This window comes from Dipodomys ordii, unplaced genomic scaffold (genome assembly GCF_000151885.1).
Source record: "Dipodomys ordii isolate 6190 unplaced genomic scaffold, Dord_2.0 Scaffold41, whole genome shotgun sequence".
In the NCBI taxonomy this organism is placed as follows: Eukaryota; Metazoa; Chordata; class Mammalia; order Rodentia; family Heteromyidae; genus Dipodomys; species Dipodomys ordii.
The window spans coordinates 7572162-7598337 of record NW_012267257.1 but is presented as its reverse complement, the minus strand read 5'-3'; positions in this window follow the sequence as shown (position 1 = coordinate 7598337).

Here is a 26176-nt window from a genome sequence, read left to right as displayed (position 1 = left end):
TTTGAATAAATGAATGCTGGCTCAGCCTTTCTAGGTTAGTAAAGGGAATCTGAAGTTTAATAACTTGTCCTGGACCACACAATTAATTAGAAGAGTTACGGAGTTTATTTTGAATATGGTGACTTTTTTTTTCCTATTAGTCATCTTCATACGAACTTTTTCTTCTTTTTTTTCTTCGTTAAGGTGATCTATTATATTATTATTTTAATACACATGGAAGTTTGAGAGGGACTGTTCTAAATCAGTAAATCTAAAACTAATCAAAGCCATATACCAGATCATCTGCTGAAAAGCAGAGGGTGTGTCTGCGCTCCAGAGTAGATTTACAGTGGCTGCCAGAGGAATGTAGGATGAAGGTGAGAAATAATGGAGGCCTCTTACCATGTGGAATTATTTATCATAGCCTCTCAATTCAGAGTCATCTTGTGATCTGGCTTCTAATTTCTATGCACAACAATATGTTTATGGGAAAGTATATTCTGCTTTTATATAAGCTGAATATGACCCTGGGATGATGAGCCTATTATAATTTAGGGACAGCCCATGTATATAATAAACCAACAGAAATTAGAAGCCATGAGTATTTTTTATCTTATTTTATCTATTCAGGGCCTTGTTTCAGCATTTAGACTATTTATCTCTTCATGTTTTATATCAGCAACTGGACTCTTTATATTTCTCCCCTACTTACTAACTCAACTGCTCTTTTCTCAGGTGCACTAAGGTACATCTAATGACTGTAAACAGATGGATTTCCTTAAGACTATCTGAAGTGAATAAATGATTCAGCTTGGTTTAAGCCCAGAACCATGGACTTCTAAGCTGTTCTTTCAATGACTATGTATACAAATACTATATTCCTATTTTCTTTCTCACTGTGTTTTATCTGTTCTTTGTGTGTTCTCAGTTGTGTTTTGAATTAGCAGAATTTGTAAATGTCAATATTCTGAACCCTTTAGATATATGTATTAGTAAAGAAGAGTCACTGAACTTTCCTTATTGGGTATGTAGTGTCTTTAGTCCAGATGTTTCTAAAATAAGATTGTGAAGAGTAGAAACTTTAAGTTGATCATCTAGGGACTTCCCAGTAAGCCAAACACATGAATAGTTGACCCAAAGTAGTTATCAGAATTTTCATCACCACTGCTAACATTTGAATATAGCTTGCCATGAACCAAGTATTTGCGTGGACTATTCCACACACTCTTCACAACAACCTTTTACAATTCAGTTGTTATTCCCAAGGCTAAGAAAACTTCCCAAGTTCATCAAGTTACTACTATATACACATTCAACTACTCCATGTTTCTCAGTGAAATCTTCAGTTCCATCTGCTTCCTGCTTCTTCCATCCTTTTTTTTAATTGTGAAAATACCATACAGAGGGGTTACAATTACGTGAGCAAGGTAATGAATACATTTCTTATCAAGCATTGTTGACTCCTCCTTTTTCCCCTTCCCATCCCTTCCCATCTTCCCCCCCCTCCACCCCCATCCCCCCCACCCCGACCTCCACCGTCCCCTCCTCCCTGCACCAAAGTTGTAAAGTTAGTTTTTCGACATAATGTCTTATACATCTCATTGTTGCAATGGGTCCACCTGTATCCCTATTTAAACTTTACTATGTATCCTCTTCACTCTGTTTCTCTACTCCTCACATCCTGACTAGCTTCATTCTGCTCTGCCTTCTGCTTGTTCCCACTTTTATTCTTTCTGTACTATTCCGTCTCTTCAGTGCTGTACTATTCTTTCTCTCAAGTTTTTGTTTCTCTCCATCTCTTTTCTTTACCTTTTACTCCTTATCTATCTTTTGAAAGCTGGTTTTAAGCTTGCAATATACTCTCCAACTCTTAAAAACGTTTGATCATCACTATAATTAAAAAGAAAGAAAATACAGAATTGAAATAAAGAAGACTCTCCTTACTTTCTCTGTTAAAAAGAATGACTATCACACATACACACACACACACACACACACACACACGTTTTACACATTGGTGGCTGGTTTGAAGCAGCATATTTTTGGCCATGCAGTAAAAATTATAAAATTTGTGTGTATGTGTGTGGTGTTGGGGATTAAAATGGGCCTTGTACATTCTAGAAACAAGCCTCTGCCATGGAGCTACATCCCAGCTCCCAGCCCCTGAGTTACTATCATGTTAAGGTACTAATAAGCTTATTATTTTGCTTCATTTCCTTTGTTCTATTGTGTAGAAGGCTTCTGAGGGTCATTGTGTGTTGACATGAATTATCACTGGCGTTCATAAGTCTGAATGTCGGGACATAGGCATTTTGCTTTCTCTGATTTCAAAAGTTGTAGCCATGAATCCTCTTAAATAAGATTTTTAAGGGAGGGCAAATTAAGAAAATAAATATTTGACAGAGTGTTGAGTATATTCTGCTGAATAAACTGCCCTTTCCATTTAGCTTTGGACAGTGAACCTCATTTAAATAACTTTCTCTTTTTCTTTCCAAAGAGAAGACAAGACAAATGATTCTGGTACATTATAAAGGAAAATATAGAGAGAACATTTTTGTTAAGAGATTTTCTCAAAAGAAAAAGAATAAGAAAGCCAGGCACCTATCCCACATTTCCTAACCCCAGCTACTTAACAGGCTGAGAGATCTGAGGGCCATGCTTCAAAACCAGCTCAAATAGGAAATTCCACCTTCACTTACTACCAAAAAGCCAGAAATGGAGCTCCGGCTCAAGTGGTAGAGTGCCAACCTTGAGCAAAGAAGCTAGGGGACAGTGCCAAGTTAAAGCCCCAATACCAGCGCACATGTGCACGTGCGCGCACACACACGCACACACACACACACACACACACACACACACACACAAAGTAGCGAACAGGTAAATTTGATGAAAGTATATCATATGCTTGTATGTGAATATCTCAATGTGATTCCTTCATATAACTAATTTATCCTACTAAATTTAATTTTTAAAAGATATATTCTCATGTACTGTACAAGACACTATGTTCAAAATGAATTTTACAACTTTGGCAGGGCGGGGGCAGGAGGAGTTGGGGAGGTAGGGAGGGAGGGGGGAAGGGATGGTAGGGGAAAAACAAAGGAGGAGGTAACAATGCTCGATAGGAAATGTACTCATTACCTTACTCGTGTAACTGTAACCCCTCTGTACAGTATTTTTACAATAAAAAAAACATAAAAATAATCAAGACTCAAAATTTTAAAAAAAGACATATTCTTATTTAATAAACTATATAAATCAGGTAAGTATTTTCACTGACCGGTAGAACATGGAAAAGGATATATGAAATGGACTGTTTGGCTTATGGAATTATTTTAATTACTGAATGGGATATGGGTAGTTTTTAATTACTGGGATATTTTCAGAGCTCCAGCACTACTCATTGAAAGATTAAGTTAGGTGCTACTGAAGACCACATGGACCATCAGAAATGGGCTCATGATATTCTTGTACCCAGTATTGTTCACGGAAGGATCTCACTGATACTTTCAGATTGTGCGAGGGAGCCCTGGCATAAAAATCTGAGCTGTGTGGTAGCGCCACGCTATGCAGCCAAGTCTGCCTGATAAGACTTACATTTGCGAAAGCTGTGCTGGACCTCATCAGTATATGCCACTTTAGAAAATGAAAGATCAGTACCATACGATCAAGAGATCCATTCTCCATAGATATGGCTGCCCAAGTAAACAGTGGCCTCCTCCCCTAACCTGGCCTCCAAATTCTGCCTGACCTTTCTGGACTCAAATTCCTATGACGGATTTTTTAAAATACTACTCTCTGTCTCTGTGTCCATCTCTCTCTTTCTCTCTTGTCTCTCTCTTTTTTTCTCTCACTTAAATAAATTCTGTCCATCTTATGCCTTCAACAGTCTTGGGTCACATGTTCTCATGGTACAGATTAAGGGAAAATAACCATAAGCATGCTTGTTGAAGCATAACTCAGGTCCATAAGGCACTGATCCACCACAGTGATCCCACAGAAACTAGTTTTTGCTACTATAAAGTCACTTTTCTGTGTGAAGTAGTCAGAAAATTTAAACTTTTTCCCTGCTGAAGGGAAAATGAAGGCTGTAGTTTTGAAGGAAGCCTAGCACTTGAGGAGAAACTCATAACTCTTAGTTGGAATGAAAATGGAAGCTCAGTTTGGACACTGCACATGGCAGTGCCAGCTGTTGCCATGGCATCCACTGGGGATTAATTCAAGGCCAGTTAAGTTCATCTGATGAGCAGAACAAGCCATGGAGGTAAACACTGGTGTGATGCTCTGACATGTGGAGACCTGGGAAATTGAACACTGGATTAGCATTCCTGTGAATTATTCACATTGGGGTTATCTGCACAAATTTTCCATACGAATTTGCTTTCTCCACCTTGTAGCCCTCTTCTTCTAATCAAGCATACACAAGAAATGTGATATCACTTGCACATAAACTTCTCATTAACATTTAGTAGGTGCTCATAGAAAACAAACTGGGGACAAAGATAGGTTACAGATACAGGCCTAACTCTGAAGAGTAAATACACTACAGAAACAGAGTCAGTGCAGCAGAATGAAATAGCATGGTTTGCAGAAGCCTGTTCTGTTATTAGTGAACCCTGATTCAAAGTTTAGTCCCACTGAGATACGGATTGGCCCATCACACAAATTTTCTGATGTCCCATTTCCTTTTATATAAAATCTAGATGATAATACCATGCTACAGAAGGAGTTTAGAAATGATTACAGGGTACCTGCAGTGATATGTGGCAGCTGTTTTTCTATAGCACAAGGTGTTTTTATTTGCACCTTATTGCATATGTTCTATTGAGGCAGGCTGCTGACTGAAGAGTACAGTCAGAAACCCTGGGGAAAAGCAGCAGTCCAAGGGCTATGCTAGAACTGAGTCAGGGTATGGGGCTGGTTGCTCATTAGGAAGGCAGAAAGAAAGAGAGGGGGGCAGGGGGGAGGACACATTCCAGAAGCAGGTGTGAGTCCCACCAAGGCATGGAGATAGGAATGCTTGTGACATTTTCAAGACAAGACTGGATATAGAGACTTTAAGCAACAAGTAGAGAGGAATTCATAGGAGAGGGATAGTTGGCTGGAGGAAAAGAACAATTAGAGAGTCTCCCCCAGCTCCCTTCTTGATCATGTCTTATTGAGGCATTTCTGACTTTTCCTTAAACTTTATTTTTGCCAGTCCTGGGCTTGAACTCAGGGCCTGGGCACTGTCCTTGAGCTTCATTTGCTCAAGGCTAGCACTCTACTACTTGAGCCACAGCACCACATCCAGCTTTTTCTGTGTCTATGGTACTAGGGAATTGAACCCAGAGTTTCATGCATGTGAGACAAGCACTCTGCGCTGAGCCACACGGCCAGCCTTTATACTGTTTCTGTAAGCTATTTTAAGAATGCAAAAAAGCAAAAAAAAAAAAAAAAAGATTTTATGTCCTCATTTGCATAGACTTTTTTGTTATTCAAACTACTAGATGGCTGGTTCTTTAACTCCCATTTCTTGGGTGGGGAGCAGAAGATGTTTCTCTGTTTTGTTTTTCTATTTCTCCCTACTTTATCCTGTTATACTAAAACAAAACAAAAATCTTTGCTAATACTTCATTAAAAAAAATAATAACCTACTATGCTGGGCGCTGGTGGCTCAAACCTGTAATCTTAGCTACTCAAGGAGGCTGAGATCTGAGGATCAGGGTTCAAAGCAGTAAAGTCCATGAAACTCTTTTCTCAAACAAACCACCAGAAAACCGGAAGTGGTGCGTAGCTCAAGTGGTACAGTGCTCACCTTGAGCTGAAGAGCTGAGGGATAGCACCCAGGCCCAGAGTTCAAGCCCCATGACCGACCAAAAATAAATAAAGAAAGAACTGCTTCTTATTCAAGTTAAAGCCATATAAGACTAATATTGATGAATGTAGTCATTGTATCTGATGATACACTTGCTTAAAAGTTGACTATTTTCCTGACAATTGGAAGATGCTGAAGGGTGTTTTCCATGGGCAGCCTGTGGTTTTCTGCTGTAGACAGCCGTAATTGAAGTGAATTCCTGGAGGAAGAGACGTTTTGAGTGGGGCTGTGGTTCAACTTGATGTAAGGCTATGTTTGCATGTAGAGGAGTTATTTTAAAACATAATTAATCAATGGTAGATCAGGAACTAACTCTGGCAAGTGTTCATAACTATGGTTTTCTTTCTGCTGCTAATTTGGAAAGACAATTTGGAAGAATGAATTTGCAATCACTAAATATGTTGTAGAGCACATTTTGGTATCACTGTTTAAGAATACTTCTAAGAGACAGCTTTACGACTGGAGAAAACTGGGAAGATGCATTTTATGAGTATTCACATTCAAGATAAAGGAATCCAAAAGTTTGTTGCCTGGATAAAGGTTGGAGAGTTAAAATGGGTTTTGGCAAACAATGGATAAAGATAATCTTAAAACACAGATAAGACTACAAGTATTTAAAGGGTGGAACCATCAAAGAATGTAAAAAAATTGTTTAGATCGCGACAAGTAAAGTAACTGAATGTGTAATGGAAAATCCAAATTCACGCTGACAGGAAAAATCCATATTACCCATGTGAAAATGCCATTATTTGTCACACCAAAGGGAAAAAATGGAAAATGGTGTTTTCATGGGTTTGACCTTCCAGTAGAGAGTGATGGGCATATTTTCTGGTTTCAGTGATTCTGTAGGTGGAAAGCAACCTTTGCTGCCCAATGTGTCGATGGGGGTGAGGAGACAGAGGAATGAATGTGCTAAGTGAGAATGATTGCCTAGAATATAGCCAGCCTTCTGTACAACAAGGCAGATATTTGATATACCCCCTGCTTTCACCAAAACAAAGTAGAAGAATAGTAAATCAATAAAGCTGCTCTTTTAAGAACATAATTTCAAATTTTATACTTTCAAATTTATTTATACTTTCAAATTATCAAATAATTCTTTAAAACTATTCCTCCCTCCCCAGATTTTTTAAAAAAAATAAGAAAATGACTCCCCATTTAAACATTTTCAGGATAAATTTCCATGATATTAGGAGGATTGTTCATTATCTGTTTGCTATTCATAGCAGAAGATAAAAGTCAGCTTTTATGGTCTGTTAACGCTTATACATTTAGGGCCAAAGAACTATTTCTAAGTCACTGTGTTTTAATGCCTGTGCCCAATTACCAGTTTTACACATATTTTATAACCATATTGAGCTGAATATATTTTCTCATGCTCCTATTTTCCAAGACAGAATGTACTAGCATTAGCAAAATAAAGCTAAAATTGATACATTTTCCTTATATTGCCTACAATACAGTCCGTCTGTGAACCCTTCATTAAGGTGAGTTGACTGAGATAGATCTTGATGTCTGGAGGTCAAATAACATAGCTTTACTTAATATAGGGAAGTCATTTCAGAAACTGACATCAAAACCAACAAAGAATCTTAACGTGTTGTGGGATTCTTCCTCACTGCAGCTGAGGATGGGTGCTCCAATAGATGAGTAGTAAATGGTTGAAAGTAAATCCCAAAGGACTTCCTATACTTAGGTGCTGACTATCATGGCCAACCTCCCAATGCACCCTCTTATAGCTGAACTTATTGGAAATTTAAAAAGTAGCAGTAGCAACTGAAAAGAGCAACACTATTTGATCGTAAGGCTCTTTGGCAAATATATTATTTTTCCTATAAAACTATTGGCAAGTGCACTGATTTTTAGTATAGAGATATGTGATGCACTTTCCAATCTGAGTTTTGGAAGGAAATAGACTACTTGAAGAAACTTGTTGTGATTATAGACAAGAAATAAATTTTTTAAATAGCTACCAACGATAGCTACTAGTAAGTGCTTACTTGTAGAGTGTTCTAGGTACTACGCCTAGACCAGGCATATACTGGGAGACAGGTCCCTAGGAAGAAGGTATAGCAGCAGGCTTATTTGAGGCTGATATAATGCTGCTGAGGAGTGAATATAAATTTTCTTCCCACCCCCTAGAGACCTATGAATTATTCATAAGCAGTTTTCCACTGCAGTTTTATCATTTCACTTGTTTCCTAACAGCATAATGGATTATGGATGTCTGTTTTTCCAACTGTTTAGGTATTTTCCTGATAGAAGTTATTTGGTTGGCTTTCCATCACTGCTGTACTACTGTGTGAGAAAAAAATGCATGCACATGTGTGAGATAGCACATGCCCCTAATCCCAATACTTAGGAGGCAGAGGCAGGAGGGTTTTGAGTTCAAGGCCAGCTTGGGCTACCCTATGAGACCTGTTTTAGAAGTAAGAAGGGCAGAGAAGGGAGGAGAAGGGAAAGATAGAAAATATTCATCATCACAACTAACCCAATCCAGGGATATGAAGGGAATGGATTCATCTGGGTTGAATAAAGAAAAGTTAGTATTCACAAACCTGAAGCTTATCTAATAACTTTGTATGTCAAGAAGGAGGACTTGCAGCAGAGGAAGCATGAAAGCCTTGACTTGATCTTTCTGAGGTAGAGTTCATAAAGCTCCATTCTGCTGGAGATTATGTTAAATGTTTCCTCTCTTGCAAGAGTGCTATCTGTGCTCACCTTTTCTTTACATATAGCCCCATATAGACCCTTGATAACAACTATTGTCTGTTAAGTCACCAGTAACTCTGCTAGCTATGTCAAGTAAGACTGGGTCTTGTTGATTATCCCTCTTTATGAGAAGAAAAAGAGAAGTGGGAGAACGGCAAATCAAAAGTTCCCTTTATTGTCTGGCTAAGAATTAGCCCTTGCTAAAGAACATTACAGATTGAGGCAGCGCCAGGCTGCTCCTGTGATTCACCACCCATCTTGTCACGACTAGTTGAGTCAGTGCCATAGGAAACTTCCCGGCTTTGTGAAGAGGCACTTTATGTGGGGAGGAAAAGCTGAGCACAATAATAATTAGGCTTTGCCAGCGGAATGAATTAGTTCTTCTTGATTCATGAACAATCACTGCAATTTAAAGTCAAAAGCGTTGTCAATTAGTTCAGTCTAATAAAGCTGCTTCATTATTTCGGATCAGCTTTTGAACATCATTAGCAAATTATAGCAGCTATTTTCTTAAAATCTTGTTGTAGAACTCTTCGTAAGACATGAGAAAGTTTAGAGCCTGGTATATAAGATGCATCTCGATTGAGATACAGAACTGGAGCGGTCCTCCATCTTGAGACGTATGCAGTGTGTGGGAGTCTTAAGTTCTAGAAACTGAGACAATATAATTTGACCTGGAAAGTTTACAAGTGTCAGACCTGCCTTGTCCAGCAGCCGGTCTATCACAGGCTGTTGCGGGACGTGTTTTCCTTGGGACACCAAGTACCCATGAATGGTTGAGTGCCAGAATAAGCCATGTCTCACTAGAAAACCCCTTTATTCCCATCAGCAACTTATCCCTTGAGTTGGACCATTGATCCTAGTGTGAGTTATATCACTTTTCAGGCTCTATATTTTTTTTAAGAATTGTCCCTTCTTTGCTTCATTAATTTTACTTTTTTTTCTCTTGCAAAAACCTAGGTTCAGTGGATCAGGGGGTAAGGTTTCAAGGAGGCTTTCACTAGACGAACTGAGTGATGGGTTCAGGTTAGTGTTTTCAGGTTTGATCTGAAAAACCTAACTCTTACATTTTAGTACTTAGATGATGGGTCTTCCTTGGTATTTTAATGTAAATTTTTCAGGTTTTTTTAATTCTTATGTTTTTATTGTCAAAATACTGTACAGAGGGGTTACAGTTACATGAGTAAGGTAATTTTTCAGTTTTCAGATATGACAATGGAAGGTTCTCACAGCTGGTCATCCAGGAATATGTTGCTGATCATTTATGGGGTTTTGATAAAAACCCATCTTGGGACAGTGCTTTAAACATCATACCATAAAGGTTTTAGTTGTTGTTGTATTACGTATATAAATGTCCCTGTTTCCTTCTACTGAGTATTCTCTTTTCACCCTCCAGTCGTGAGCTCCATGCTGTGATTTTGTTTCTCCTTGTGCACTGAGCACACCCCTGTGATCACCAGAGTGGCGCTGGAGTCAGAGAGCTGTGCTGCTTTGCTGTGGGAATTCTTTCATGCCACTTGTTCACAGAGGAAGTCAGCTGCCCTTACTCCCTTCAACTCCAAGGCTTATCTTTCAGAACAAGAGCAATTTACTATCTTTCACTATTTCTAAACTCTTCCCTGAAGCATTAAAATATCTACCAAAAGGAATTCTATTGAATATTTGATAGGTTTACAATTGTTTCACATACTATAGTTTATTTTTTCATAATTTGTTTGAATTGGGTTTCAAATGACATACATCTATCACATATTGATTTTAAGTCACTTTAAATCTGTAAGTTCAAAATCTCTCTCTCTATCTCTCTCTCTGTCTCTCTCCAGTTTTATTCATTGAAGAAACTGAGATGTTGCCTTAGAAAGTTTCCAGTCGTGTAGATTTTACAACTGCTTTTCTGTGTAGTATCTTTTAACATCATTTTCTGTCTTCCTTATTCTATTCTGTATTTTTTTAGTTCTGTAAATTGGTAATCGTATGTAACATTTACGTTAAGTAATTTTCTTGAGAGATTGACCCAACTATATATCTAAGACACACCCGAGGGCAGAGTTCAATTGGTCTAAGTGCCTGCTTTAGGCCTGCTTTAAGTTGGGGAGGGAGATAACACAAATTCCAGATAACACCGTCCTAGGAAATAAGGAGCCTGGAACCAGAATTTCGAGCCCCAGTTCTGTCATTTATTAGGTTCGTAGCCTTAGAGAGAAAATTTCTTAGCCTTCGAAAATTTCATTGCTCTCTCTGTTTCAGTCATCTTTTCTATCTAATGGGAACAATAATGGTATCCACCTTATAAGGTGGAGATAATCAAAAGGATACATGTGTGAGTATAACATGCTTAGAACCTGGCTGCAATGTATATACTTTATATAAGTGTTGGTTTTTTGTATTAAAAGCTAGGACAGTTCAGAGCTTCAAGAACAGTGAAAAAGAAAGAGGCATTTGTGGACAAGAGCAACAGCCACAGAGTGGCCAAATGACCAATTTTTCTGAAAGCCATGACGTTCCTCTTTAGCGTTTTCTTTTTTCTCCATGCTTCTAGACTCTTGCTGGCTGCATACCGTACAAGTTACTTGCATCAGAGGAGCCCTTTCAATATGAGGTAGGGATCCGTGATACTAGTGCAAGTGACCTCAGGGCCGGACTGGAGGGGCTTAGAGGTCCAAAGCATTAGGTCCTGCTTCAGTCACGAGCCCACACCTCGCATGGACGTCTTGTCCTGCTTTTGCACTTGAGGAGTCAAAGGTTGAATTCGGAAACTGTGTTTCCCACTTATCCTTAGTGGTTACGTTGTCCTTAACGTGGAAACTCCATGTTGTGATCCTCAGGGTGCTTTGTTTACGTGAACTTATCTTACCTTTGTAATGAAATTGGGTTGCAATTCTCTGCTTCGCACAATTTGCACCTATCTTGGAACACCAGACTCTGGCTGTACATGCTAGGTGCTGTTCCTCATGTGGTAGGAATGCCTTTCTGATCAGTGCCATTCCTTTCTTGCTGATGCTATTTCTGTTGAGCCCTATAGTTGGTTGCACAGTACCGATTATTAGTGAGACAGAATTCCCTGTTACCAAGTATTTTGTGTTTGGTTTGCCTTAGTTCAAATATCCTTTAAAACAAGAGCTGCCAACCTCTAGGCCATCTGTTTTTGTACATGCTATTTAATTGGAACCCAGCCATGCTGATTCATTTATGTATTTTCTGTGGCTGCTTTCTCACTCGAAAGGCAGTATTGACTAGCAGAAACAGAGACACTATAAACAACCAAGTCTAGCCTTTCTGTGTCCCCTTAGAGAAAATGACTTGATAATCTGTGTCCTAAAGAGAAAGTAGGAGCCAGGTTCATGCAGGGCCAATGAGAAGTGGTAGAATTCTATAATGCCTGAAACAATGGGAAATATGTCATGGGTGATTGGAATGAGTATAAGCATCAAAATAATATATATGCCTATAGATTAGGGAGGGAATGGCAAACCTTTCCTCTATGTCCATATTTCTAGGTTCTGAAGTCAAACAAAGGTTTGCTTTTCCTCTTTGCTTTTCCATTTTTACCATGATTTTTCAAAGGAAAAAAATTAGACTATAAGGGAATTTGGAAACTTCCTGATGATTAGTTATTTTTCTCAGATATTCCTGGGTTCTCTACCCAGCAAGCCTACACCTTCTCTGTGTGTCAGTCTAGCACTGTTCAGCCTTCTGCTTAGCTTGAATGCCTGTTGCTCGCCTTGGAAAGAATCACGTTCAGATGCCTCGGGCCCTGTTTACTCATGACAGATCTGTGCCAGTTGACATCAAGTCAAAAACACTTACACAGAAGCCTGTTTTGAAAATGCTAGCTACTAGCAAGAACGTTTGACTTAATTTTTTTCTTAAGTCTGGGGATCTTATTAGAGGGTTCAATGAGACAATTATTTATGTTTTAATTGTATTGACTGATTTATCTCAGTCATTATGAGGCAGTTGCATATGCATCGTATTTGATTCATCACCGTAAAAATGCTGCAAGGGAAGTGATGACATAGTTTGGGATACCAAAATTCAGAAAACAAGAAACTAAGTCTTTGTGTTGTAACTATTGCAGTCCACAGTCAGCGGGCATGTGCATCTTTGCTATCCATTCTGTAATTCAAGGAAAAACAGGATAAAAGGAAACAGGTAAATGGAAAAGATAGCCAAGGTATTTTTTTCCTTTCTTAGATTTTTTTAAATCAGCTGACATAAGACTTTTTTGTAAGAGAACTTGGAAAACGTAGAATGTATCTTTTATTTTATTGTTCTATTCTGGGCCCATCAAAAATCTCAATAAAAGCATGTCCAATAAAGAAGTCATTGTAAAATATGTAGACAAGCTGGGCACCAGTGGCTCATGACTTTAATCCTAGCATCTCAGGAGGCTGAACGCTGAGGATTACGGTTCAAAGCCAACCCTGGGCAGAAAAGTTTCCATAGACTGTTGTCTCCAATAAATCACTCAGAAACTGGAAGTGGAACTGTGGCTCAAAGTGATAGATTGCTAGCTTTGCGCAAAAGAGCTCACAGACAGGACCTAGGCTCTGAGTTCAAGCCCCACAACAAAAAAAATGTAGATGAGAGTTTCTGTTTCAAGGGTCATTCTAGTGGAAATCTCTGGTCCAAATTCTTACAGGTCTTTCCTGACCTCATTTCATATGAACTTGTTAGAAGACAGAGATTTAACAATTGAATGACTTCCTTCTAGCATTCATAGTCAAATAAAGGAGAGCCAATGAGAAATTTCCAGATGTCTTCAGCCCTATGTGATGATAAGTCATAATGCTTTAAGTCTGTTCAGTGTCTTAGCTCCAAGTGTCTCCATAGGCCAGGGAGGTAATGTCTGTGGATCACGTCAGCTTGGCCATGACAGTGTTCCATATGCTAAAGCTTGAGCTGGGAAGAAAAGTGTCTGACACTCAACAGTGAGCCACTGTTCAATCACCAGAACTTATCTTCCAGACACTATTCCCTGTGACTCTTTTATTGCTCACCAACTCCAGGCCCGGATGATGCCTGCTTTGGTGTAAAGAAAAGCAAACACTGATACCTTCAAAATGAAACACTTAGGTTGCAGTTTTCATGCTTAATATTCTACACATCGTAGCTATCAGACACCTCAGTCCTTGCCCAGCTGGCTACCCATAGCAAAGGTGTGGAGTTGTTTTTATTTTTTCTTTGCTGCCAGACATGGACCCACAACAGAACAGAGTGTCCTGAAATGCAGCTGGCCCAGGAGAACAAAATCCACCCCCGCCTCATCACCTGAGGGAATCAGTCCACTAAGGAGAGTGAGACACTTGCCTTCTGTTGATGTGCAGAGGGGGCGAAACTTACTGTAGAACCATGAGTTGGATCTTTTGTAAGGAGGGGAAAGGAGAAGATTCTGATATGAAATGCCAGAAGTATAATGTAGTACAGAGGTCATAGTTTGGAAAACCTACATTGTCTTGGCAGGTCACCTAAATATGTGAAATGAGACGATTGCAGGCAGGCAAACACATGCCCCTACTAGACAAATTGCTGCCACAAAAGAGTGTCCCTTCTAATCTCTCCCTCCGTCTCTGCCATTCTTCCCTTCCCTTTTAGCCTTCCTCCTTCCATTTCCTTTCCCTTTGTATTCCCTTCTTTCCTCCGTTCTCCTCTCATTCTCTCCTATCTCCCTCCTTTCCTTTTTCTTTCTCACTTCTCATACAAGACAGAGCTTTGTAATATTATGTGAACAATGCAATTCATTACTTTTGACAACCAAAGGTGCTGTGAGTTCACCTGACCCTTGTCCACATTAGAAAATAACACCCCTCATTTCATGCCAGCCCCATAGGTGTGCAAGTCAAGTGTGGATCAGATTTTAGCCCTCATTAGCCTTTTGGCTGAGACGTCCTGCTAGGCAAAAGCTGCCCACTTGTAGATGGTAGCACCCACAGTATCAATGGCCCAGACTCCAGCCAAACCCTCAGCCCTTGGCTCTGTGGTAGAGGTTAAAAGAAAGCTCTGGGCTTGGACTGCTTGGTTTCAAATTCTAGATTCTGACATAGGTAAAGGACGCGATGTTCTTTTGCATCACCCTCTTCTATCTTTATGGGAATAAATCCTTGAACCTACTTCACAGGGTAGTTATGAAATGGAATTAAATAACCCGTGAAAACCAGCCAGAGTGTGACACAGTCAGCACTTACTGATCAATAATATAAAAATCACATGAAAAGCTGCTTTTGCACATTCTGTGGCCTGTCTTCATTAATCAAGTTGTATTCAAGAATTTACAGAGTGTGGAATGGATGAGGAAATGTAGAACAGACCTTCACGCACATTTTCTGCTTCCCGGAAAAATACTCATGCTTCTGTCTCTCGTGGCTCTGTGAAGATGGGAATCATTTACCAGATGGTTTACGGGGACTTTTGTGAAATAAACATTTGGCTTGAAGCACCCTTTCTGTTCCTGCACAAAGCTCTTACACAAGTTGACAGCTGACATCCCAAACAGTGACATCTTAAGGAAGATTAAGTTCAGTATCATCTGCTATAAAAAGGCAAAGAAACATTTTAGAATGATTCACAGTGAAACAATTACAGAAGATTGAAGTTTAAAGTAGGAAGTTCTCAATTGTTGGAGTTATCTTCTAAACTCCTTATTCTTTGGGTATGGGCTGCAGAGAGGAGTCTGTCTTTAAAAACTATCATAGCAGTTTGCCTCCCAACATGTATCATGTAAAAAGACTGATTTACAGCACCAAGTCTATACTAGAAGAGGGTGTTAACTCAGTGCAGATCCTGATTAAATCAGTGGTGAGAAACTTAAGATTTGGGATGAAATGAAACTCTTTCTTCAGTGCTGCTCTGCGAGGTTCAAGCATATCTAAGTGTTCCTGACATCCAATAATGCAGTAGCAACCTATCAGACTGACTATAAAACATGCCCAGAAAACATTTATTTAATTTCATCCTGCTTTGCTTAACTGGACTTAGCTAGGTTGCCATCAATCAAAAACTCCCTACAACCAAGATTTCTCAATATTGACATTCTGAGTCAGATCTTTCTTTCTTTCTTTCTTTCTCTCTCTCTCTTTCTTTCTTTCTCTTTTCTTTTCTTTCTTGTCAGTCATGGGGCTTGAACTCTAGTCTTGGGCACTGTCCCTCAGCTCTTCAGCTCAAGGCAAGCACTCTACCACTTGAGTCACAGCGCCACTTCTGGTTTTCTGAGTGGTTTATTGGAGATTAGAGTCTCACAGATGTACCTTCCTGAGTTCGATTTGAACTGTGATCCTCAGATCTCAGCCTCCTGAGTAGCTAGGATTACAGGCATGAGCCACCGGTGCCCGGTAGATCATTCTTTCTTGTGAGGTATGTATTGTGCATTATAAGGATGTTTATTCAGAAAATTTCGGCCTGAGCCAAGGAGACCTAGGGTTTCTCCTATTCCATCCTGTAATGTTTTCAGGATGTCTGCTTTGACTCCGAGGTCTTTGATCCTTTTTGGAATTGATTCTGGTGCAGGGTGATATATAAGGATCTAGCTTTAGTTTTCTACAAGTAGTTAACCAATTTTGCCAGCACCATTTACTGAAGAGGCTGTCTTTCTTCCATTCTATTGTTTTAGCTCCCTTATTGAAGATTAGATGGCTATAGGTCTGTAGGTTCATTTCTGGGTTTTCAATTCTATTCCATTGGTCCTGAGGTCTGTTCTTATGCCAATACCAAACTGTTTTGATTACTATGGCTTTATAGTAGAGTTTGAAATTTGGTATTGATATTCCTCCAGCAATGTTCTTTCCATTGAGGAGCGTTTTTGCTATTCGGGGTCTTTTATTGTTCCATATGAATTTTTGGACAAATGGGATTGCATAAAGTTGCAGAGCTTCTGCATGGCAAAGGACATAGCTAGCAAGATCAATAGAAAGCCCACTGATTGGAAGAAGATCTTCACTAGCCATACAACGGACAAGGGTCTCATATCTAAAATATACTTGGAACTCAAAAAATTAAATCCCCCAACAACAAATCCTCAAAGAAACAACTGCCCAATAAATAAGTGGGCTAAAGACTTAAAGAGAAACTTCTCTGAAGAAGAAAGAAGGATGGCCAATAGACACATGAAGAAATGCTCAACATCCCTAGCCATAAAAGAAATGCAAATCAAAGCAACATTGAGATACCACCTCACTCCAGTTAGAATGGCAAAAATCAAGAACTCTAACAACAACAGATGCTGGAGGGGATGTGGACAGAAGGGAACCTTACTTCATTGTTGGTGGGAATGTAAACTTGTTCAACCACTTTGGAAAGCAGTATGGAGGTTCCTCAAAAGACTTCACATAGAGTTCCCCTATGACCCAGCAATCCCACTTTTGGGCATTTACCCAAATGTTTACAAACAAGACCACACTAAAGCTACCAGCACAACCATGTTTATTGCAGCATTATTTTCCATAGCTAAGATATGGAACCAACCCAGATGTCCCTCAGTAGATGAATGGATCAAGAAAATGTGGTATATATATACAATGGAATTCTATGCCTCCATCAGAAAGAATGACATTGCCCCATTTGTTAGAAATGGAAAAACTTGAAAAAATTATATTAAGTGAAGTAAGCCAAGCCCAAGAAACATAGTCCCATGGTTTCCCTTATTTGCAATATCTAGTATATGTATGAGTCAAGCAGGAAAGGTCAGATAATGCGATGTTAGGAAAATGAACCCTTAGATATGTATTTTAATGTTTTTTTCTTTCATGCATGTGTTTCTAACGCATTTATAAGATTATTTCTTTGTTGCTTTGTATGACCCTCCCCCACAGTATAACCCCTGCTTTCACTATATTTGATGTCAGTATAACTTGTGGAAGAGATGGGGAAAAACAAGTCGTTTAAGGATACACGTGGACCTGTTGCAACAATGAGAAGTACAAGTTGTCATGTCGAAAACGAGCTTTACAACGTCGGTGCTGGGGGGGGGGAGGAGGCTGGGAAGGGATGTGAAAGGTAAACAAAGGAGGAGGCTGCAATGCTTGGTAAGAAATGTACGCATTATCCTGCCCATGTAATTGTAACCCTTCTGTACAGTATGTTCACAAATAAAATATAATAAAATAAACAAAAAAAGAACTTTAGAACATAAAAAAGGATGTTTAACAATATCTCTAGTCTATTCACACATGCCAGTAACCACCTGCCCACCACTTAAAACAACTGAAAATGTTTCTAGGCATTGCCACATGTGCCAGAGAGAAAATTTTCTTGATCAAGACTCTAGACTAAGGTTATAGACTAAGAAAAGAGGCCAGATTTATACATATGGGCTATGTGTACTCCTCCCAAAGGCATAAAGTATTAGCCAAAGATGGAAAACTTTTGTAAACAAGCTCATCTGCCACAATATACAGAAAAAGAGAGCTTCATAACCACATTTAACAAATGGGTGTTTTTCTAAGCCTCACAGCAACTTTTCCATGGGCCATATTCATTGCTATCAAACAAACCAGTCTAGAAGCACATTCAGCCCATCAACCCTTTAAAGTATTTATTAGATTTCTTCCAAATAGAGTACTGGCTGTCCTCCTTCACTCTCATGAAAACCCAGCAAATGGGAGTCAGCCACTCACAAGGACATTCAAGATCTTTACATCTACTTCTCTCATTTTAAAGGATAAACACTGAGATCCAGAGTTTGCTGAGTTTCTAGATAAACCTCAGTGATTCAGATCCTAGCTTGGGATTTTAAAAATCTATATCATGTAATTTTTATTGAGTCAAAATATTTAAAATTATATTCATATGGCAATTTTCAATGTTTTAGGAATAAGTAGGACAATACAGAAAGGAAATTTGTGATGTTTTACAAACTGAAAGTATAAAAATTGAGGAAAGCTTTAGTTTTATCTTTTGTTTTGTGATGTAGAAACATATTTTCTTGTTTTATAGCTGATGATGGCATAATATTAGCCAATTGTGAATAATAGAATGCCACTTACTTGCCAAATCACATTTATTTACTTATTAATTAAATTATAATTAAAACTTTGAAGGGACAAAGGTTTATAATTGATTTTTTTCTTAAACCAGAAAAATATTCTCACTCTCTTCCCACTTTCATGAAACATTGTCATCTCCACCCACATCATGAATTACATGTGTGATTGAACTTAGCCCATTGTTACAGAAAAACTATCTCATACCCAAATTTATTTCACTCCTAGGAGGAAACCACTAATTGTGCATTTTAAACTTGTGGTATTTAAAAATATACACATAGTTCTCATGTCTTCTCAATGTGATTAGTTCTTGATCTAGATGTTAAGCATAAAATGATCAAGTTCAGACAGTGTACAACTGGGAAATCCACATCACCAAAAGAAAGGTGCAACATGTTCTGCTAGTATGTACAAGTTTTGATTACAAGGTTATACTTACAGCCTGCTGTGAGCCTGAAGCTAACTTTCATTGCTGTTTAGCAGCGTCAGGCAAGTATGGAGATAACTTTGCTCCTCTCCTGTTCCAAATCTCTCCCTGGGCTCAGTCTTCTGAGCAGTATAAGCAAAGTTTCCTGCTGTGGTGTGGTAGAAAGGTTATTGAAAGACTTCAGGAAATGCCTCTGACCTTGTTTTGGACTTAGAAGATGATCTCATTCAGTAATGGGTATAGTGCCAAAATATGGAATGTGCTAGTAAAATAAGCACAGAGTTTCCTTAAAAACAAAACCAAATGCAGCTTGTCTAGGGGGTGCGGCATCAATTCATTGTAGATTTAAAGGTTAGAAGTGGTTGGCAGAAATTTGGTATTTTTAAATAAAATGTTCTAAAAAGAAAAAAAGGGAAATTTAGTATTTTTACATAAGACATGGTAGGCTATGCTGTCACCTTTGGCAGTGATGAAAAATAAGAATATTTTTTTGAAGATGGTTCAGGCATTTAACAAATATTTTTCAGGAGACTGCTATGAGCTAGTCACTGTTATAGGCAATTAAGATTTCTTAAAGAATAAAGCAGTGTCTTTGCTTACATTGCGTGAACAGCACCACTCAAAAAACCAGTATATGTTTTGTCATGTCCATATAAATGCCATGGAGAAACCCAACATGTGCCAAAGGGATGGGTGGAACAGACCTGCACAAGGACTTAGGCTAGTTAGGGAATGCCACGCTAAGAAGGAGGAATTTTTTCAGAGAATTAAGGAATTAATAGGAAGAGAGAGCCTGTGGCTATATTGGGGAAGATATCAGAAATTGTTCTAAGTGTTTCCAGAGAAAATTGATTAAGATGGAGAATATCAGGCCTATATGTACTTGGAATGAAAGGAAGTGGGATATAAGAAAGAAGGTCTTTGCATTGAAGATGCATTAAATGAATACAGTGAGTTAATAACTGCCATAACATTGATTAGACAAATGATAAAAAAACAATAATATTTGCAAATCTTCTATTGTTTTTATATGTATGAGATCTATAGCTCTGGTAAGCATCACAGACTGTTTTAGCTGAGTAGTAATGAAAATTACATTGTCTGTTGAAGTTGTTCTACAGAATTTAAATAGCTCATGATATTAATTGCTCATGAAAGCAATGATATATATATATATATATATTCCTGGTTGAATAGTGCTATTAATTTGGGTTAGGAAGTAATATGAGATTGTGTAAAGATAGGCCTTGGTCCAGTTCACCAGATTTTAGGCTTAGTTTTTCATAGCTAGGCAGGAAGGAAGAAGTGAAACAGAGTGCACAAGGAAGAAGAAAGCTGCATAAGACCCTATAACCTGGCTTTCTACTAACTTTACATCCTAATATGGCCCTCCTACTTCAGTATGAGCAATTTGTTCTTTTGCCTGCTTGAGGACCTCAGCAGAGCCTCTTTCCAAGGGGAGGCTCTTTCAAAATCCCTTCCTTATATTCTAGATCTCCTTATTACCTTGAGGAGCTACTTGCATGTGAAGAGTGCTAGCAGCTAGTCCTACTCCTGAAATAATTGCTCTAGATCCTGAAATAATTGCTCTAGATTTTTGAATGTCTAACCTTCAATGGGGTCACCTGCACACACTGGAAGTGTTTTCCCAGCTTGAAGGATAGATTTCACTTACTGGCCTCTCAAACTTATCCTGTCTTGGGAATTGTTTAGCATGGATATTGAGAGCTACTGACCATTAAAGAAAGCGAAACTGGTATAGGACCAGTGGATAATATGCCTTTTTGGAGCTGAGGGGACTTTCTGTTCAAGTCCAGTCCTTGGACTGCTGGACCAAAACTGATTAAAGAAGGAAAGAAGCATGTCTTGATAAGGGATGACATCCAGGTACAAGTCATTACTTGAGCAATTTTATGCACATAATACTTACTTCAGCATTTACAGAGGTTTGGGATTGTTTTGTTTCTTTGCTTTTGTCATACTTTAAAACAACATTATCAGTCATGCACTTAGCTAACATTATAATCATCTATTTTACACAACTTCTAGCCCTGTGCATGGTCAAAAGAAGATAGCATTGTTCTTACACTTCTGGAATTAGTAGTTTTGTGGGGGGGTTTTTTGGTTTGTTTATTTTTTTAAATGAGACTTCCAACAATAAATCAGCCCAGGAAGGAACAAATGTAAAGCTAAGAAGGAGATATTATCTTCGTGGAAAGAGTCCAGGCTTTTTTTTTTTAATGTTGTTTTGCTTTTTTTGTTTTTTTTTTAATTTTTTTTTAGGTTTTATGGTCAAGGTGATTTGAAATCAGGTATACTTGACTTTGAATCAGAGCTCTGACTTTAACTGAGAGTGTCTTTATGAAAACATTTATCCTCTGTGAGCTTCAGCTTCCTCTTTTGAAAGTTGAGACAATAGTACCCATGTAGCATTGTCATTTGGCAATTCTGTAATGACTCAAAATATAAAGCAATAAGTACAATGTCCTGTCACATAGTAGTAAATAATTATAATAATATTAATTGGATTCATCATTAATAGCTTTAGATTTTAGTATGGATCTGAAATTATTTGTCTTTATAAGCCATCCTTGCTGATCTCCTATAAAGGCAGCAGATGCTCTCCAATTAACATCCAAACTTTTATGGTATTTTGAAACAAAACGTTTTGAGTGAAATCTGCAATGTATGCTTTGCCTTCTTAATACTATTTTTAGTGTCAATAATGATGCATGAGCTTGGAAGGTGGCTCAGTGGTAGAGTGCTTGCCTTGCATACATCAGACCCTGGGTTCAATTCCCCAGCACCACATAAGCAGAAAAAGCCGGATGTGGCACTGTGGCTCAAATGGTAGATCACAAGCCTTGAGCTGAAGAGCTGAGAGACAATGCCCAGGCCCAGAGTTCAGGACCTACGACTGACCAAAAAATAATAATGATGATGCAGCAACATATACTAGAGGCTTGATCTGGAACCAAGTACTGTGACAGACTTTCACATTCTATATTATTCATTCCATGTGGCACACCTAATGAAATGAATAGCCTTGTTCGATTTCCTAGGTTCTAAGCCATATTTTTGAACTCAGAAAACACTATATGGCTAGTAAATATATTTAATATGCATTTTTTTCTTTTTTTTGTCGGTTGTGGGCCTTGAACTCTTGGCCTGAGCGCTGTCCCTCAGCTCTTCAGCTCAAGGCGAGCGCTCTACTACTTGAGCTACAGTGCCACTTCCAATATGCAATTTTTTCTATCTCAGAAACGATTCCTAAGTGAAATGATGCATTTTCCAATTGATGGTGTCTTTGAAATAAAGGAAATGAACATTTTTCTGTGTTTTTTAGATGCTGAAACTTAGAGAGATTAATTTTTATGATGGACACTAACAGACCTAAATCCATGACTTGAACTGACATTTGTCCCTTCTTGCAATTGTGTGGTTTACCATACTTCTTTTTTTTTTTTTGGGTCCAGTCGTGGGGCCTGAACTCTGGGCCTGAGTGCTGTCCCTCAGCTCTTCAGCTCAAGGCTAGCACTCTACCACTTGAGCCACAGCGCCACTTCCGGCTTTTTTCTTTTTGCTTATGTGGTGCTGAGGAATCAAACCCAGGGCCTCAGGCATGCAAGGCAAGCGCTCTACCACTAAGCCAACTTCCCAGCCCTACCATACTTCTTATAAAGAAGAAAAAAGTAAAAAATATTGCTAACATCTAGTTCTTTATTTTCCACAGTAGGATATTTTGTTCTATCACCACAGGCAATTGTAGAGTTTCTATTTATTAGCATTTAAAAGGAATATACTTTTAGTCCCTTTAACCAGACTTTGTAGACTAGATAAACCATATATTCTGTACATGAAGATATATAGCAGCCTCAGTTTGATGTTGGCATCTGTTTGATGTTGATTGGTGATATCAATCAATGTTATCTTTAAGATAAGTGCCTATTGGACTTGTAGATCTCCATTAAGAATCTCACCTTGACCCAAATGCACCTAGTTAATGGCAGGTTTTTCCCTAGGCTTCTAGGATCTTGAAATCTTGGTCCCTACAAGGAAACAGAAATATAATTATCAACAGTTGATTATTAAGCAAATTCATTGAAAATTAACTGCAGTATTCTTTGACCTGGGTCTTGATAACCAAACTGCTAATCTTGAGTCAATATAAGATTATGTTACTAAGCTATTGACATTTAGCACAATTTAGTTATCAAGCAGGCCAGTTGTTAGACATATATAAAACACATTAATGATTTCATTTTCTATATGTCTCTGACACAGAATCTTAGGGCCTTTTTATTAGGCCAGGGAGAAACTTCTAAACACTTCAATTTTTTTTCTGTCTGTCATGGGGCCTGAACTCTGGGCCTGGGCTCTGTCCCTGAGCTCTTCAGCTCAAGACTAGTGCTCTACCACTTGAGCCACAGTGCCACTTCCAGTTTTCTCTGCTTATGTGGTGCTGAGGAATTGAACCCAGGGCCTCATGCATGCAAGGCAAGCACTCTACCACTGAGCCACTTTTCCAGCCCCTTCTAAACACTTTAATGATTAGCATAATAATTGTCTATAATATCAAGTGAGCTCTGTCAAAAAATATTTTAGTTTTAGTGTCACAGTAAATAGAAAACAAAGTCTTCATAACTAATATTTAATGCAGGAAGTGAAAGTTTATTGTAAAAGATTATTTTCAGCCTTATTTCTGGTTAGGCCTTTCTAAAGTCTTAGAGTAAGGGCCTGACTCTGTATTATTTTGGTGGGACTAGAGTGTGAACTCCAGGACTTGCACTTCTGTAAGCAGGTACTATAGTACTTGAGTCATTCCCCAAGCTTTTCTTAGTTTGATTTATTTTTCAAATAGGATCTTTCTTGTGACTGTTCTCAACTCAAACCACAATCCTCCTACCTTTACCTCCTACATTACTGGGATTGCAGTTGTATGAAACTATACCTGGACCCAAATCTACTTTTAACAAGGTATGTTAGAATATCCACCCAGGTATGAATGAAGGCACAGCACATTTCTTATGCTTGAGGCTTGCTTCTGTTTGCCTTCGGTCTGGTAGCTTCAGCACTAAAGTATAGTTATAAATCACCTATGGTGTCATTTCTAACAACTTATCATTCAGGATCCTGGAAAAAAAATCAGAATCTAATTCAGAAGATCCAAGGAACTTTAAGGAAGAGACATTCTCAGAAATGTGGGCAAAATTACAGTCACTGGCAAGAAATGCCAAAGCATAGAGACTCTGTCTGGAGGGAAGCCATGCTGCCCATTTGGGCTGGAGACACAGTGGGAGGAAACTGGTGTTAGCATTTAACATGGGTGAGCAGGAACTATATAGAAGGAATCTGGTGGGGCTGGGAAGGTGGCTCAGTGGTAGAGCACTTGCCTTGCATGCATGAGGCCCTAGGTTCGATTCCTTAGTACCACATAAGCAAAAAGAAAAAAGCTGGAAGTGGCGCTGTGGCTCAAGTGGTAGAGCACTAGCCTTGAGCTGAAGAGCTGAGGGACAACGCCCAGGCCCAGAGTTCAAGCCCCACGACCAGACCAAAAAAAAAAGAAGAAGAAGGAATCTGGTGACAGAAGCAGTAATCCTGAAGTAATCTTGGTTATGCTAGAGCACAGGAGTATGGGAAAGTCATCCTTAACCTGTCTTTCAAACTTCAAGTCTCTACTCTTCAAATCAAGTAAGAAGTCAGCTGGTAAGTGAGTCTAAAGATTTAATTCATAGCAGTCAGCCTCCACAGTATGGAGCAGCACAGAGAAAGACCTAGAATGGCTATGCAGGAGGAAGAGGGCCAACCAGAGAATAACCAACCCAGATGGGAAAAGCTATTTCAGAACTCACATGTTACCCAAAAAAAGAATGGTATATTTAAGGAAATCAAAGCCCTGACCTCATTTGATCTTGGATTCCTGTCCACTGTCTGATACTTTCTTTCCCCCAAGTACCTTCATAAGCACCTGAGAGCAGTTCAGTTCAGCCTGTCTCACCCTTACTAGTCAGGGCTCTGTGCAGTTGGAAGAGCTGGTCCTATAGCTTACCAAGCTGGGGGGGGGGGGAACTATGGATTTCCCAAGAAATCAATAAAAATATGAAGAGAAAATCCACAGAGAATCTATCCCAAAAGTACAAGCAGAGTGGTAGACAAATGTATGAGAATGACTTACAAGTGTTTCCAAAAGCATATAGAAATATTCAGTCCCACATTCTTAGCAACCCCAGCTTCATTTAAGAGCAAGACAGGTGTTCGGGTTATCATGAATAGTATATCCAAAGAAACTTACTGTCCAGATATCTGGGAGCTTTGCAGATGTTACCCTGTCTCCCAAGAAAGAAATTTGTGTTTGGTTTGTATCTCACTAATTGGGAAAAGAAAAATATTATGTTTTTAAAAGAAGGGGCAAAGATACCACTGTGTGGTGCAATTTATATGGATGGACTGTCAGTCATATCCGCAATTAAGCGAAGCTGGTTTTAGTTAACTTATCTTTAGCATCTGAAAAAGAATAAACATCCTTAACTCATAGCTTGTTCCATGGTTCATCGTAATGTTTTATACTTCTCTGGCTTCATCGTTCTGTTGCAGGGATAATTCCCAACCCAGATGAATTCCAGCTTGTAAATTACATCATGTCTTTGTCAGTGCTGGGTATGACCATGAAAAGTGCCCTTACCTCTCTGGGCATTTATTAGTGATAGCTGGCAACTTCCCCATATTTCCCTTGTTCTTTCATTGTTCTACTTTTCCTAGCCAATTATTTTACATCCTCGCTCTTCCACTCTCTAAAGTCTTACTTCCTACACCTGTGCAGATAATCTTTCTTATTTTACTGCACACAAACCAGAAGCCACCCGAAAAGCATCCACAAGCTCCCTCCATCACATGTCCCAGGCTCAATGTCTCTGTGCTTTACTTCCCTGCTATTAACAGAGAGCTTCCATCAAAAATGAAATTTGACAACCTGGTGCTGGTGGCTCCCTCCTGCAATCCTAGCTCCTTAGGAACCTGAGATCTGAGATCACGGTTTGAAGCCAGTCCAGGCAAGAAAGTCCATGACACTCTTATTTCCCATTAACCATTAGACAATCGGAAGTGGAGCAGCCATTCAAAGTAGTAGAGCACTAGCCTTGAAGGAAAAGGCTCAGGAACAGCATCCAAGCCCTAAGTTCAAGTCCCATATTTGACAAAGAAAAGAAAAAAGAAAGAAAGAAAGAA